Raw genomic sequence first — 13,365 nt, 5'->3', positions numbered from 1 at the left:
AATCACCCAGTGGTTCCACGTGTATCTATTGTGTGATACCAAAAGCATGAAGACGAGACTTTCAGCAAACTAATTTAGCATCTGAGAATAACTTTCAAAATTTGTCTTACTTCTACTCATCTATTTAGTGACGGAGGCATTTATCTAACTACATTCTGAGTCACCACTGCGAATTCGCCACGCGTAGTTTGGAATCTGACTCAACCACGAAAGAGCGGCCACTCGGAGCGCACGCAACTGCGCCATATCCTCGTGAAGCTCATCCCAGGTCCCGGAAGCCACGTCTACCCATCCTCGTAAGCCCGGCGCTTCTCATTTCCGTTATGCCACCCCTGGGGGAAATTAGGGTATATGATTAAAAATTCAGAAGCTCTGTTAAGCTTTCCGTTTTCGTAGTGCAGAACTTTAAAAGTCCCAGCGCCTTGGGGTTACAACTGTGAAAAGTTATAGCAGCTGCAACAGAAGTGACGTTCCCTGTTGACAAACTGTCTGCGTATACGTAACTGAATATTCATCCTCACTGCCAATTATGGGCATTTGAGCTAATTGTATTCTGTTTTTTACGTCCTGTGTTAAATGCTTCTCTTTGGATTTGATATTGCCAGAATACCTGTGCATGAGCCTCAGTTCATTGTTAATTATTTTGAGCGAAGAAAACGACTACTGCTTGTCACGGGTTGCCTCCAGAAGTATTATGTGATTATCAGGCGCTGCCATTGGACACAAATTCCTCCATAAGTGAATCTGATTCATTTTTTAATTAATTTACTAAATTAATACTGTGAATGTATGTTTGGGTAAATCCACCCACAGTAAGCATATTACAGAAACTTACTAAGTAAGTATCTGTAACACAATTTTATACTTCACGTTCAGATATAGGCAAGGTCTAAAGATTTGTGATATTCCTAATTTTGTAGGCTTTACAAGATCAAAAATAATTTGTCTAAATCGGTAAACCATAATAAAATTTATTTTCAGCCTATGACTGAATTTATCGCTGAAAATTACATCACGTACAAAATATTAAGTTTAACTTGCATTTTGTCACAGAAAAGACAAATTATGTCCAGTGTTATCTACATCTTAAAGTATTTCGTAAGTGAATCGTATTTCAGTGTCTTCCTGAAGAACGAGACGATATGTTGGCAATTCTCCGTTCATTCCAAATTCCCCAATGTGCACTACGACTCTGCGTCTTGACTCTTCAGTTTGATTCAGTTTAGTAGAATTGGTAACTGTCTCTTGCACGCTACAAGTGAACTCTGATTATTGTCACTTGTTCTTATGCGTGGTTCGTTATGAAGATATTCAGATCTACTTGTTGGACTAGCTACCGTAGGAGAAGGTGAGTAACCTATGCAACGCGAAATTCACAACACATAATCGGCCGTTTCACGATGTACATCGCACACTATCAGGTTATAATTAGTAAAATATAGTCTGACTACGTGTTTAACCTTGCTGTTTACAAGCCGTATCCAGTATATTGAAACCACAGTTGGTCACATTTTAGACACTGAAAGAAAGGAGACCTTTCCTCTCTCGGTGTCCTCCTGTACTGTTAACACCTGTATAATTTTATATGGTGAAATTTATGGACCCTGTTACGAGAATAAAGCTGTTTTGAAAAAACACACTTGTTTTCTACTATTTTTTTTCTTGTACGCCTGGAAATTTCATTTAGAATAGAGAAAGAGATGCAACTGATTCTGAGACTCTTAACAGTCATCCTGAGTTTACCACTGTGAACGGTCTTTAAATCTCCAGTTGGCAGATAGATATTTGCACAGGAGAAATATTTGACAGTCAGTAGCAGGTGCTTCATTGATGTGATACTCAAAAGTACTTCTTAGCCCATAAGTTACTTCTTAGCCCATACGTCTGTACCGATGAGAGACTTATAGACTCCTCTACACACTACCGTGATTACGACCAAATTTAGAGGACGGATTCTCCAATGAATGAGCATATGAGCAAAAGTACTCTCAGTCTCATATTCCAAAAGGTACGGCCTTAAGAGTGAGAGGGCAGAAAGAAATGATTGGTAAAAAAAATATATATATATATATCGTCTTAATGCGCATGCCGTCTTAATATCTGCACCAAGCACGACAGCAATTTTTTCTGACATTGTTGGCGTGCTTACACGACGTAGTACCAATCATGGGAAACAGGCGCATAACTTTTTGTACTGTAAAAGTGCTGATGTGTGAGAACACTAGAAACTACTCCTAGCACCTGACACAAGTTACTTGTTCTATACAGCTATAATTACGACAGAGTACAGGGTTTTTTGCTTCAATTTCACTAGGCTATTTTGGCAACATTTTTCTTTAAAAGAGGATGTAATTGCTTTCTATTGATTCATTTCTATGTTGATTCATCAGTTTGCAACAAGACAACGAATGGAAAGAGGCAATATGTGCCACAGTCACAGAGAAGTGATGATGCGATTACTCATTCCATATTCGGGGCACCTGGCACACCCGTTACGCGTCTACAGGGCTGCGCACAGTTGCCAGGAATGTTCGATCCGGTGTTTTCGTAGGTAAAATTCGCACTCATCTCTCTGAGCACCCACCTTTGCTGAACGACAAACTTAATGCAATTACACGGCGATGCTCCTAAAGGCCGTCGAAGTTCCTGAAATTTGGTTAGCGCGGTGCAGTGGTTCCCAAGTTTGACGCAGTTTCAGCGCGTCTTCCTCTCCCTGCAATTTATTTGGCCTTCACACTTCATAGATATGATGACACAGAGAGCCACGTGATTAATCGTCCGTTAAGTTACAATCTTAAATTGAGGCTGGGAAGTTGTACTTGTATCCGAATCATGCGGAGCTGTGAGAATATACTTGGGTTATGTACACTTACAAGCAAGAACCCCCCCTTCGCTAGGGAGACTGCTATTGACAGCTTTTATTAAGAAAACAAATTGCGATTTCGTGTACTCACTAAGTCGCATCTTAATTGCCAGCTGATAAAACTTAGGCAATAGTAGAGTTAATAGTTTCGCTGATGATGTTTGGTTTGTGAGGCGCTCAACTGCGTGGTCATCAGCGCCAATCTTTACACACAGTCAAATCTAGCCACTTTCACGAATCTTGGTGAAATGATGAGGACAATACAAACACCCAGTCCCCAGGCAGGGAAAATCCGCAACCCGATTGCGAATCGAACCCGGCACACCGTGAGCCAGAGACAGCAACGCTAACCACTAGACCACGAGCTGCCGACGAGTTAAAAGTTTTTGTATTCAGTTTGATGTGACGTTGCAACACTAATTTCATATTTTAGGCAATACGACTTAGAATTGCGAGAAAGCATCAGCACTTCTTCATCAACACTAGCAAAATCTAAAAATATCTTTCTTTCCAACATGAACAATAAATTTTTTCAAACGCTTATTTGTTGTTACTTAGTCCAGACCGAAGACTGGTCTGATTCAGATTCCACCGCTGGCCTACCCTGTGTGAAGATCTTCATCTCTGCATAACTGCTGCACTCTATATCCATCTGCGCCGCCACAGAAAGTGCCCTACTTACTGGTCGATTCTCTTCGTCGTGTTTCCGCATTAATCTCTTTCGTCACCAATTCCATTCGGTGTCTTTGTGTTAATTAACCGATCTAACCGTCTAATATTCAGCACTGTTCAGCAGCACCATATTTTCAACTGTTCTGTTTTCTTGTTTCTAATGTTCACTGTCCTTGTCTCACTTCCACACAAGGCTACAGTCGAGACCTCAGAAAAGATTTCCTGTCCTGTTGGTTACGCACTTACAAATTTCTCTTTTTGATAAAGAAACTTCTTGCTATTGTAAGTATGCATTACGTATCCACTTTCCTTCTGTTACCGTGATTTATTGTAGTTCCCAAACAGCAAGACTCGTATAATAATCTCGGTACCCGATTCCCTAATCTAACTCCTTCATAATATATTAGTTTAATCTCGTAAATTTGTTGTATTACAGTTGTTCTACTTTTGTAATGTTCATCTTATAACCTGTACATTAGGTTTTATAAGTCTCGTAGATCTTTGTTGGCCTTTACCTGAATTACAGTGTCATCACCAAACATGACTGATGTTAAAATAGCGTATTCCAGTCAACTCTGTCAAAAGCTTTCTCTAAATTTGTAAAGTCTATAAATGTAGGTCGGAATTCCTTCAGTCTATCTTCTAAGTTTTAGGGTTAGCATTGTCTCGCATATTCCTACTTATTTTCCCGAACCCATACTGATGTTCACCGATGTCGGCTTTAACCTCTTTCCTTTGCTATGTAAACAGTTTGTGTTAGTATTCTGCGATGGTTTCCAAGTTTTCAGACTTTTCAGTACCTGCCATCTATGTAATTGGGAATATTACGTTCCTAAAACGGTGTTACCGTATGATAGTCATGTAAACATCTCAGCTCTACCATTGTCCTACATAATCCCTGTTTAACATGCCTGTCTTTTTATGTACCTGTACACATACCACGTTGTTCCTCTACTAGTCCCTCCATGGCCTACACAGATACGTCACGTTGCACAAGAGCTATGACTCGCTTCTTTTCTGGCTAGCGCCCCATTATATTCGTTAACTTTACCAATCTCTCGCAAATACATTTCTCAGTTTCAGTGCCCAATCAACAGCTAATGTTTTTCCGTATAAACTAATTTCAGCTATTTAAAAGGCTCAGAATTTTCGGAATGTTTCGACGCTCTATAATGATAAGACGAAGGAATTCACCGTTAGTGGAATTTCACGAGAGTGTTTTACTGCCCGCTGGGACATTCGACTGAGCGTATGCGATTCGTTTGGAAACTGCTGCTGTCCTAGAATCTTTCACCAACAACCAATTTAATTGTCTAACGATAATGATCAATCGCTCCATTGAAATCTTGTGAAAATTCTGCAACATCATTCTTAAGGATTGCAAGGAAGAGCGGGCCTGTGATCGTCTGTAGCTGACCCCGTTCCAGTAGCTGAGAGGACGTCTATGCTACCAATCAGATAAAAACAGGTACGATAGGAAGTCCACTTTAATTCTGATTAATCTTCATCGCTGTTACGCACGCCACCTTAAAATGCTGACGGAGGACACATAGAAGTTCTCATTATCTATTCTCCCCTTTCTTGTTCCATTTGTGAACGGCGTGCCATTGTGAACGGACAGCCAGCGAGAGGTAATATCACCTATGTTTCTTTTTTATTATTATTAATTTCGTGTTGTCATCGTTTCTTGATATTTTTGGAAAAGGAAGTAACACACTGCTGGTGATTCTTGTTGTATACACCCTGAGAAATTTGACAGCAAACGTTTCCGTTCAACACAGTTCCTCGGTTGTAGCTTCCGTCACTAGGGTCCCTTGAGTGACTCTGAACAACTTTCCGGTTGATCCTCTCTCTCTCTCTCTCTCTCTCTCTCTCTCTCTTTTGCAAAATTATAAACAGATAAAGGTTCTAGACTGACGAGCAACAGCCAAGAATAGACACATCGAATGTTTCAAAGATACCTGTTTCGTAAATGAACTACTTTTCTTTTAAAATTCTTCCAATGACTGACAGCCTGGCATCTGCTTTTTCCTACAGCTGGCTTTTTGTGCTCGGCTCCATTATACGTAGCTCCTGGAGGTTACTCCCTCGTCTTATATACTTGTTACTGGTTCTACAGTTTTATCACCTTAATAATAGAACACTAATGGACCTCTCCACCTATTTGTGCGAAATTCAATGCATTTACTTATGCTGACGGTCAGTTGACACCGGATTCTCTGTAGGTCTGTCTGCATTACACTACAGTCTTCTGGTACTGCTGCATTTCTGTTGACAACAGACAGCTACACCAAACATCCGACGTTATCCGCACCTGTTTCAGCATCTATATTAACGACATAGGAGACAATCTGAGTAACCATCTTATATTGTTTGCAGATGATTCTGTCATTTACCGTCTTGTAAAGTCATCAGATGATCAAAACTACTTGCAGAATGATTTAGATAAGTTATCTGTATGGTGCAAAAAGTGACAATTGACCCTGAATAAAGAAAAATGTGAAGTTATTCACGTGAGTACTAAAAGAAATAAACTAAATTTCGATTACGCGATAAGTCACACAGATCTGAAGGCTGTAAATTCAACTAAATACTTAGGGATTACAGTTACAAATAACCTAAATTGGAACGATCACATAGATAATATTGTGGGTAGATCAAACCAAAGACTGCGGTTCATTGGCAGAACACTTAGAAGGTGCAACAGATCTACTAAAGAGACTGCTTACACCACACTTGTTCGCCCTATTCCGCAGTATTGCTGTGCGGTGTGGGATCCGTATCAGATGGGACTGACGGACGACATCGAAAAAGTACAAAGAAGGGCAGCTCGTTTTGTATTATCGCGAAATAGGGGAGATAGTGTCACTGACGTGATACGTGAATAGGAGTGGCAATCATTAGAACAAAGGTGTTTTTCGTTGAGACAGGATCTTATCATGAAATTTCAATCACTAGTTTTCTCCTCTGATTTCGAAAACATTCTGTTGGCACCCAACTACATAGGGATAAATGATCATCACGATGAAATAAGAGAAATCAGGACTCGCACAGAAAAATTTAAGTGCTCTTTTTTCCCGCGTGCCGTTCGAGAGTAGAACGGTAGAGAGACAGCTTGAATGTGGTTCATTGAACCCTGTGCCAGGCACTTTATTTTGAATAGCAGAGTAATCACGTAGATGGAGATGTTAGTGTATTCCCATGGGGAAGGCGCGGAGATAGTAAAATGATGTAACGAAATTCATTGGAATAATTCATATTTGCATCTCTATATACAGTGGTACCTACGAGATATTATATTTTCCACCTTTTTTCTTATGAATGAAATATATTCTGAGATGTAAAGCAACACGAGCGATTACAGTAACAACACCGACAATGGTGCAGCGCGCAAAACCATCGGTTACTTTAATAGGTACACGTCTCTAAGGCATGTGCTAGTCTTGTGTTTATCTGCTTTCGTCTGATTTTCCAGATTTTAGGTGCTTGTACGACAACGTGCTGGATTCCTACAAGACGTTCCTTTTGTACCATTTTTATCAATGTTAAGCAAATGTGTTGAACTGTGTGTCTGTCATCCTGCACAGTACACAGCAAAATGATGTTAACGGTTTACGAACATTGTACTCGACAATGGCGTGAAAGATGAATTCTGGATTATACAGAAAAAATACAGTAACATACAGTCAGATGGCGGTGCGTGCTTTTTTTTTTGTGCTTGTACAGCTTACTAGAAGAAGCACACGATTAGGAGCATCTGCTGTCGACAGTAGTACAGTCACTGGACACGGAGGGTGAGGTCATCAGAAGGCGGTTCGGCGGAACTCCACTATTTTCAGCGGTCGAGGAGACCATTTACGGCTGTCACACCTGACATGTTGCGGCGAACTGATGTCAGTCGCGAGGACAGACGCATTAACGAGTCGGCAATTGGCGCTGCATCGGAAGGTGAGTCACACAGCGAAGCACTGCCTCCACCATCATGACAAGGATTGGTACCGACAGGGCATACACGCCCTTGTTTCGCGCTGGAGGAAGGACACAGAACGAGGTGGAGATTACGTGGAAAAATAGGGAGTTTAGATAAACACCATTCTTTCGTGTGTGTAATTATCATTATGTTCAATAAAGACTTGTTGAAGAAAAATATGTGCTGCATTACTTTCTGGGCAAGCCTCGTATAATCCATTCCCGAGACACGCAAAATGTCTGTAGTGAACGAGGAAATGTATTTCGGTAGGCAGAACTGTTGTGGAGAGCAGATGTGAAGTTACGGTTGTCCATGTGAGAATGATCTGTACAGGGTGAGCTTACCAGTACATAGGTAACGTAAATTTAATTACAGGTGTCACACAATGGATACCATAGTGAACTGAATTAACTAAACAGGGGTGGTCCTAACACACATGAAAAATGTGTGGAGTAACTCACAAAGGTTCTGAGAATACGAAATTCAGCAAACTACTGAATGGGAAGGTCACTATAAAGCCCAATCAGGTGACCGTAAGCTCAGATACATCAGATGTTACATCACATATTTAGTTACACATTGTTACGAGATAACAGGTACTGTGAACTTCAAGTCAAGCACAAAGTGCACGGATATCAGAGAACAGTTACATTCATGAATTCTCAAGACAGATTTCAACTGAATGAAAGTATCAACAACTTGGCAAAAATCTGCAGTGAAAAGTTAGAATCAGAAAAACATTTGGGGAAGCAAGTAAGTTAGTGGAAGCCCCACAGTGACTGCCAATTCTTAATTAAGTGGGACTGAAAGAACAACTGAAAGAATCACGCATGCATCTACTATCTTGGCTGAAGGCATAAACACGTCATTGTTGGTATGATTTATTATATTATTATTTAAATATTTCTCCCGTCCTCAGGATATCTTGTGAGGAATGTGGCATAAAAAGAAAAGTCTGAGGTACTTCAAACACACCCTTCAAATGTAGGCGCGGTACTGAGACAAATGAAAATATTACCACACTGCGAGACAAAAAAGAGGACTTCCATCAAATTAATCTACGACTGTTTTCTTATAGATTTCCTCACTTGTCGTAAGGTAACAATCGTTTCTGTTAGAAATTCGTGAGTCCCGTTACATGTGCACAGCATATGCTAGAAATGATCACTGGGCCGGCCGCTGTGGCCGAGCGGTTCTAGGCGCTTCAGTCTGGAACCGCGCCACGGCTACGGTCGCAGGTTCGAATCCTGCCTCGGGCATGGATGTGTGTGATTTCCTTCGGTTAGTTAGGTTTAAGTAGTTCTAAGCTCTAGTGGACTGATGACATCCCATAGCAACGGCACCTGGCGAGGAATAACTGCCAGTCAGACGCATGCAAGGTGCATGTAGTATCAGCTGTCGTGCTATCCGTGTGTAGAATTAGCGCACGATCTGTCTGAGTTTGATTGCGCAGATTGTGATGGTCCGGAGGCTCGGCACGAGCACAAGTAAACTGCGCGATTTGTTGGGGTGTTCGAGGAGTGCTGTGTTGAGTGTCTTCAACACGTGACGAATCCAAGGTGAAGCCACGTCCAGACGTCTTGGGGTTGGACGACCACCCCTCCTTACAGATGTCGGACGTCGTAGGCTGGGCAGGCTGGCAAAACAGGACAGGCGGCGAACTTCGGCGGAGCTAACAACAGACTATAATCCTGGGCAGAGTGAAAGTGTAAATGATCACACAGTGCACTGAACTCTCATAAAGATGGGCCTCCGTAGCCGACGACCTACGCATGTGCAGTTGTTAACAGCACGACAATGGCAACTACGACCTAAATTGGCACGCGTCCACCGGCATTCGTCGTTGGTGCAGTGGCAGAGCTTTGCATGGTCTGAAGGACCCCGATGCCTTCTTCATCATGGCGATGGGAGGCCTCGAGTCAGTGCAGGGGAACAGCTCCTTGTCACCTGCACTGCGGGACGGAGACGAGCCGGGGCGGCTTCATTATGCTCTAGGAAACATTCACGTGGGCATCCTTAGGTCCAGTAGAGATCGTGCAAAGAACCATGGCGGCCAAGGAGCATCGCACACTGGTTGCTGACCACGCACACCCCTTCATGACAACCATGCCTCCCGACGGCCGCGGCATTTTTCAACAAGATAATGCGCGTTCTCACAAGACCGTAAGTGCGACATAGTGGTCACAGGAACATGGTGGTGAGTTCCAATTGATGTGGTCGCCCCCAACTCGGCAAATCTGGACCCGATCGAACACATCTGGGATGTGAACGTGGCGTCATAGATCATTGCTCCGCTCCCAGGAATTTACGGGAATTAGGTAACTTATGCGTGCAGATGTGGTGCCAACTCCCTCCAGCGACCTATCAAGGCCTCATTCCTTCCACGTCACGACGCGTCGTCCCTTTTATTCGTGTCGAAGGTGGACATACCGGCTGTTAGATACCTGTTCCGTTCTGGCTGATTAGAGTATTTCTGAAGTTCGAGCGTCTTTTGTATTTCATGTGGGATATTGATTGTCAAGTTTATAAGGGGTTCCTCCACCTCTTCCCTACAAATCTTCTTCAGGGCGAAACGTAATAGAAAATGAGATCGTTTTAACATAAACACATCACTGAACATGTATTCTCTCTTAGTTATATTATGCACGAGTTCCTTAGATACATTAAACCCGAGCTATCCTTAAGCGGGTCTGAGCTTTTCCCGACACTGTTTACTGTTCTGCTATCAAATCAGACCAGAAAATAGAAACCCTATTCAAACGTATGTTTCATTCCCAGGTAATGTGAAACTCTCCTTATCATTTCCACTACAAACATCGTGCGCTATACATTTACTTTTCTTTGTTCCTCACGTGAATCTGGGCCGGTTCTTTCCCATTCACACGTATTAATTACATTATCTACAATTATAAAGTGTGAACTATTTTTAAAGAGACTTATAATGACATTCCGTAAATCGTAAAACGACCCACTTCCAACCTTAGGACTATACTTAAATGATTACTGACTACGGTTGTCCTGTTCAAAGGAAATAAAATTCATCGCAATTAATTATTCGCCTTGATTAAAGGGGAACAAGTTTCAATTCTCTAATAATCACTTAGGATATACTGTCGCAAAAACTAACATTTTATGGAGCATTTCACTAAGGCCGAATAACACATCATTTATAAATGACTGAGATGTGCGAACGTGCTATTGATATGTAACAACGACCTGTTCGATTATGTTTCTCAAACAGTTTTACGGACGTCTGCAGAATTTCCAGGTGTGGTCCCAATAGCTCGGAGTAAGAAATGAATTTGGTATCACATGATAACTTGATACCTTACAAGTTTCCTATTCACATGAATGTTGTGAAGTAAAGTGGATCGTGAGATGGTAGAAACGTTGGATAGTTTATCTCTTTTAATTATGAGGTGTCTTTTTCTATAGCCAAAGTTCATACTAAGATGTCAGAATTGCTGAAGGAGAAGTGTCATACTCACGGCACAGTCAGAACCCGATTTTCTCGTTTAAATTCTGAATCCGAAGTGAGTGGCTCAGAACATCAACAAACAGTTCTGTGATTAGGACCGTCGAATATCCATCAGAAAGGAAATCAAGATACTTAAATCCTCGACGGAGTGTATTGATTTCATTATTAACAATATTGTACGCATGAGAAAGCTTTCAACGAAGTGGAATTGAAATATTTGAATAGGAGGAGGAGCAAAAGTATAGTGTAACGTCCCGTCGACAACGAGGTCATTATAGAGGGAGCACAAGCTCGGATTAAGGAAGGATGAAGAAGGGAAGTGGCCGTGCCCTTTCGAAAGAACCATCCCGGCATTTCCCTTAAGCGATTTAGGGAAATGATGGAAATCCTAAATCAGGATGGCCGGACGGGGGTATGAACCGTCGTCCTCCCGAAATTGAGTCCAGTGTGCTAACTACTGCACTACCCCTCTTGGAAAATATTTGAACAGCGAACAGGAAGAAGCATGAGTCGAATCATCCAAAACATTTTTTCGCCCCGTTGACCCTTCGAAGGACTTTTTGTCTAAATTAGTAGTTAAGAATGAAGTATGGGTCCACTTCTAAGGTCCTGAAATCAAATAGTAATGAATGTTACATACGAGTAGATACTGGAGGAGGCTGCGATCTAAGAAGTTGCGCATCCAAAAATGGCCAGAAAGGCAGGGCATCTGCTTCCCGGAACAACACGTATTCCGTTCATGGACTACCTGCCTAAGGGCTGAAATATATCCGAAGAATATTACTCAGACAATAGCTGGACGACAAAAGTGTCTAGGTACGCGTTGAAAGATAACAATAGTGATTCTTTTGCTGCAGAACAACACAGCTTAGCAAATTTCCCCATATGTTACTGTCAAATTGATGGTTCTGTGTTTTCAGTTGGTCAGACACTCCTCTTATTCACCGCGTCTGGTCCCTAAAGTATGTGGGAGGTCATTTTGACGACAGGGGAAACATAAAACAGAGCTCTGAAAGCTAGTTTGACTGCCTATCATATAACTGCGCTTTACATGAAATAGGAAATCTGGAACAATGATGCACCTTCCTCAGTACTATCTTGGGAGATGGAGGAGGGTAGAAGGGATCCACTTGTTGAATTAATGTGTGTTGGATAGCTACATCACTTTTCTTTCTGTGCAAAAATAGGACTTTTTCAGCTCTGGCGTATGAATATTGATTCGTCACGTCTAGTTTCGTCCGTTGTGTGCTCTGTACATTTCATTTCGGAATGTGGAATGTTCTACATGGCTGTTCATCATACACTGATGTTCTCTGTTGAACTGTATTCTATGTATTAACTGGAAATCGGGCAGTTTATCGTCAAAAGGCACTTAATTGACCACTTGACAGTTGCTTTGCCAGATCATGTAAAGCACTCCTTGAATGGCTAGTAACAGCTAATGTAGTTATTGAGACATGAAGAGGTAACCCTAAAGTTTTGTTTATCTTGGCGAATATATCTTTTAGGCTGCCTTCACAACGACTTTCTTTTATTGATTTTTACATTGTTTCGGCTAACTGTGACTGTGCCTGGAGAAAAACCGTAAATATTCTCCTGTAAAATTTTTAGCGTCATTTCTATTTCAATTAGTGAATAGAAAGTTGCAGGCGAATGACGGTACCAAAGGATTACGACTGGTGAGTGAAAATAGACTGATATCCGCTTTACACGTGATGGAAATTGTTAAACGATAAGAACTCATTTTCAGAAGTCGTGGAAGTGTTTCATACTTTACTCACGAGCATGGTGGTTGAGAACAGCAACGAGTGTAACGGGTTTAGCTGATATTCCTCATTCTGAGAAAATAAAACAAACTGAAAGTCTTACACTTTTTATGAAAATACAGTGACAAATGCTGTGGTGTCACCGCCAGACACCACACTTGCTAGGTGGTAGCATTTAAATCGGCCGCGGTCCGTTAGTATACGTCGGACCCGCGTGTCGCCACTGTCAGTGATTGCAGACGAGCGCCGCCACACGGCAGGTCTAGTCTAGAGAGACTCACTAGCACTCGTCCCAGTTGCACAGCCGACTTTGCTAGCGATGGTTCAATGTCTACAGACGCTCTCATTTGCAGAGACGACAGTTTAGCATAGCCTTCAGCTACGTCATTTGCTACGATCTAGCAAGGCGCCATATTCAGTTACTATGTCTTCTGAACAGACAATATTGTGAAATCATGTACCGTCAAGAGCGACGTTCATCATTAATGGATTAAAGTTAAGTATCAAACTAATTACGTCCGCTTTCTGAATTCTAATTCCTTGTCATGTTCCAGACTTCACGTCAGTATAGTTCTTCCCTCCTCACGCCAGCCTGCGTGAGCTAAAACGCGTGCAT

At 41.8% G+C, this 13,365-nt stretch overlaps 1 protein-coding gene across 1 annotated transcript in view; it reads right to left on the bottom strand.

The window, feature by feature from the left end:
* LOC126199426 (gonadotropin-releasing hormone receptor-like) overlaps positions 1-13,365 on the bottom strand; it is a 651,151-nt gene that overhangs the window by 147,157 nt on the left and 490,629 nt on the right. The gene's annotated exons all lie outside the window — the stretch shown is intronic.

This window comes from Schistocerca nitens, chromosome 8, assembly GCF_023898315.1.
Source record: "Schistocerca nitens isolate TAMUIC-IGC-003100 chromosome 8, iqSchNite1.1, whole genome shotgun sequence".
NCBI classification, from domain to species: Eukaryota; Metazoa; Arthropoda; class Insecta; order Orthoptera; family Acrididae; genus Schistocerca; species Schistocerca nitens.
The sequence above is the reverse complement of the archived record's forward strand: the minus strand, read 5'-3'. Positions and strand labels throughout refer to the sequence as shown.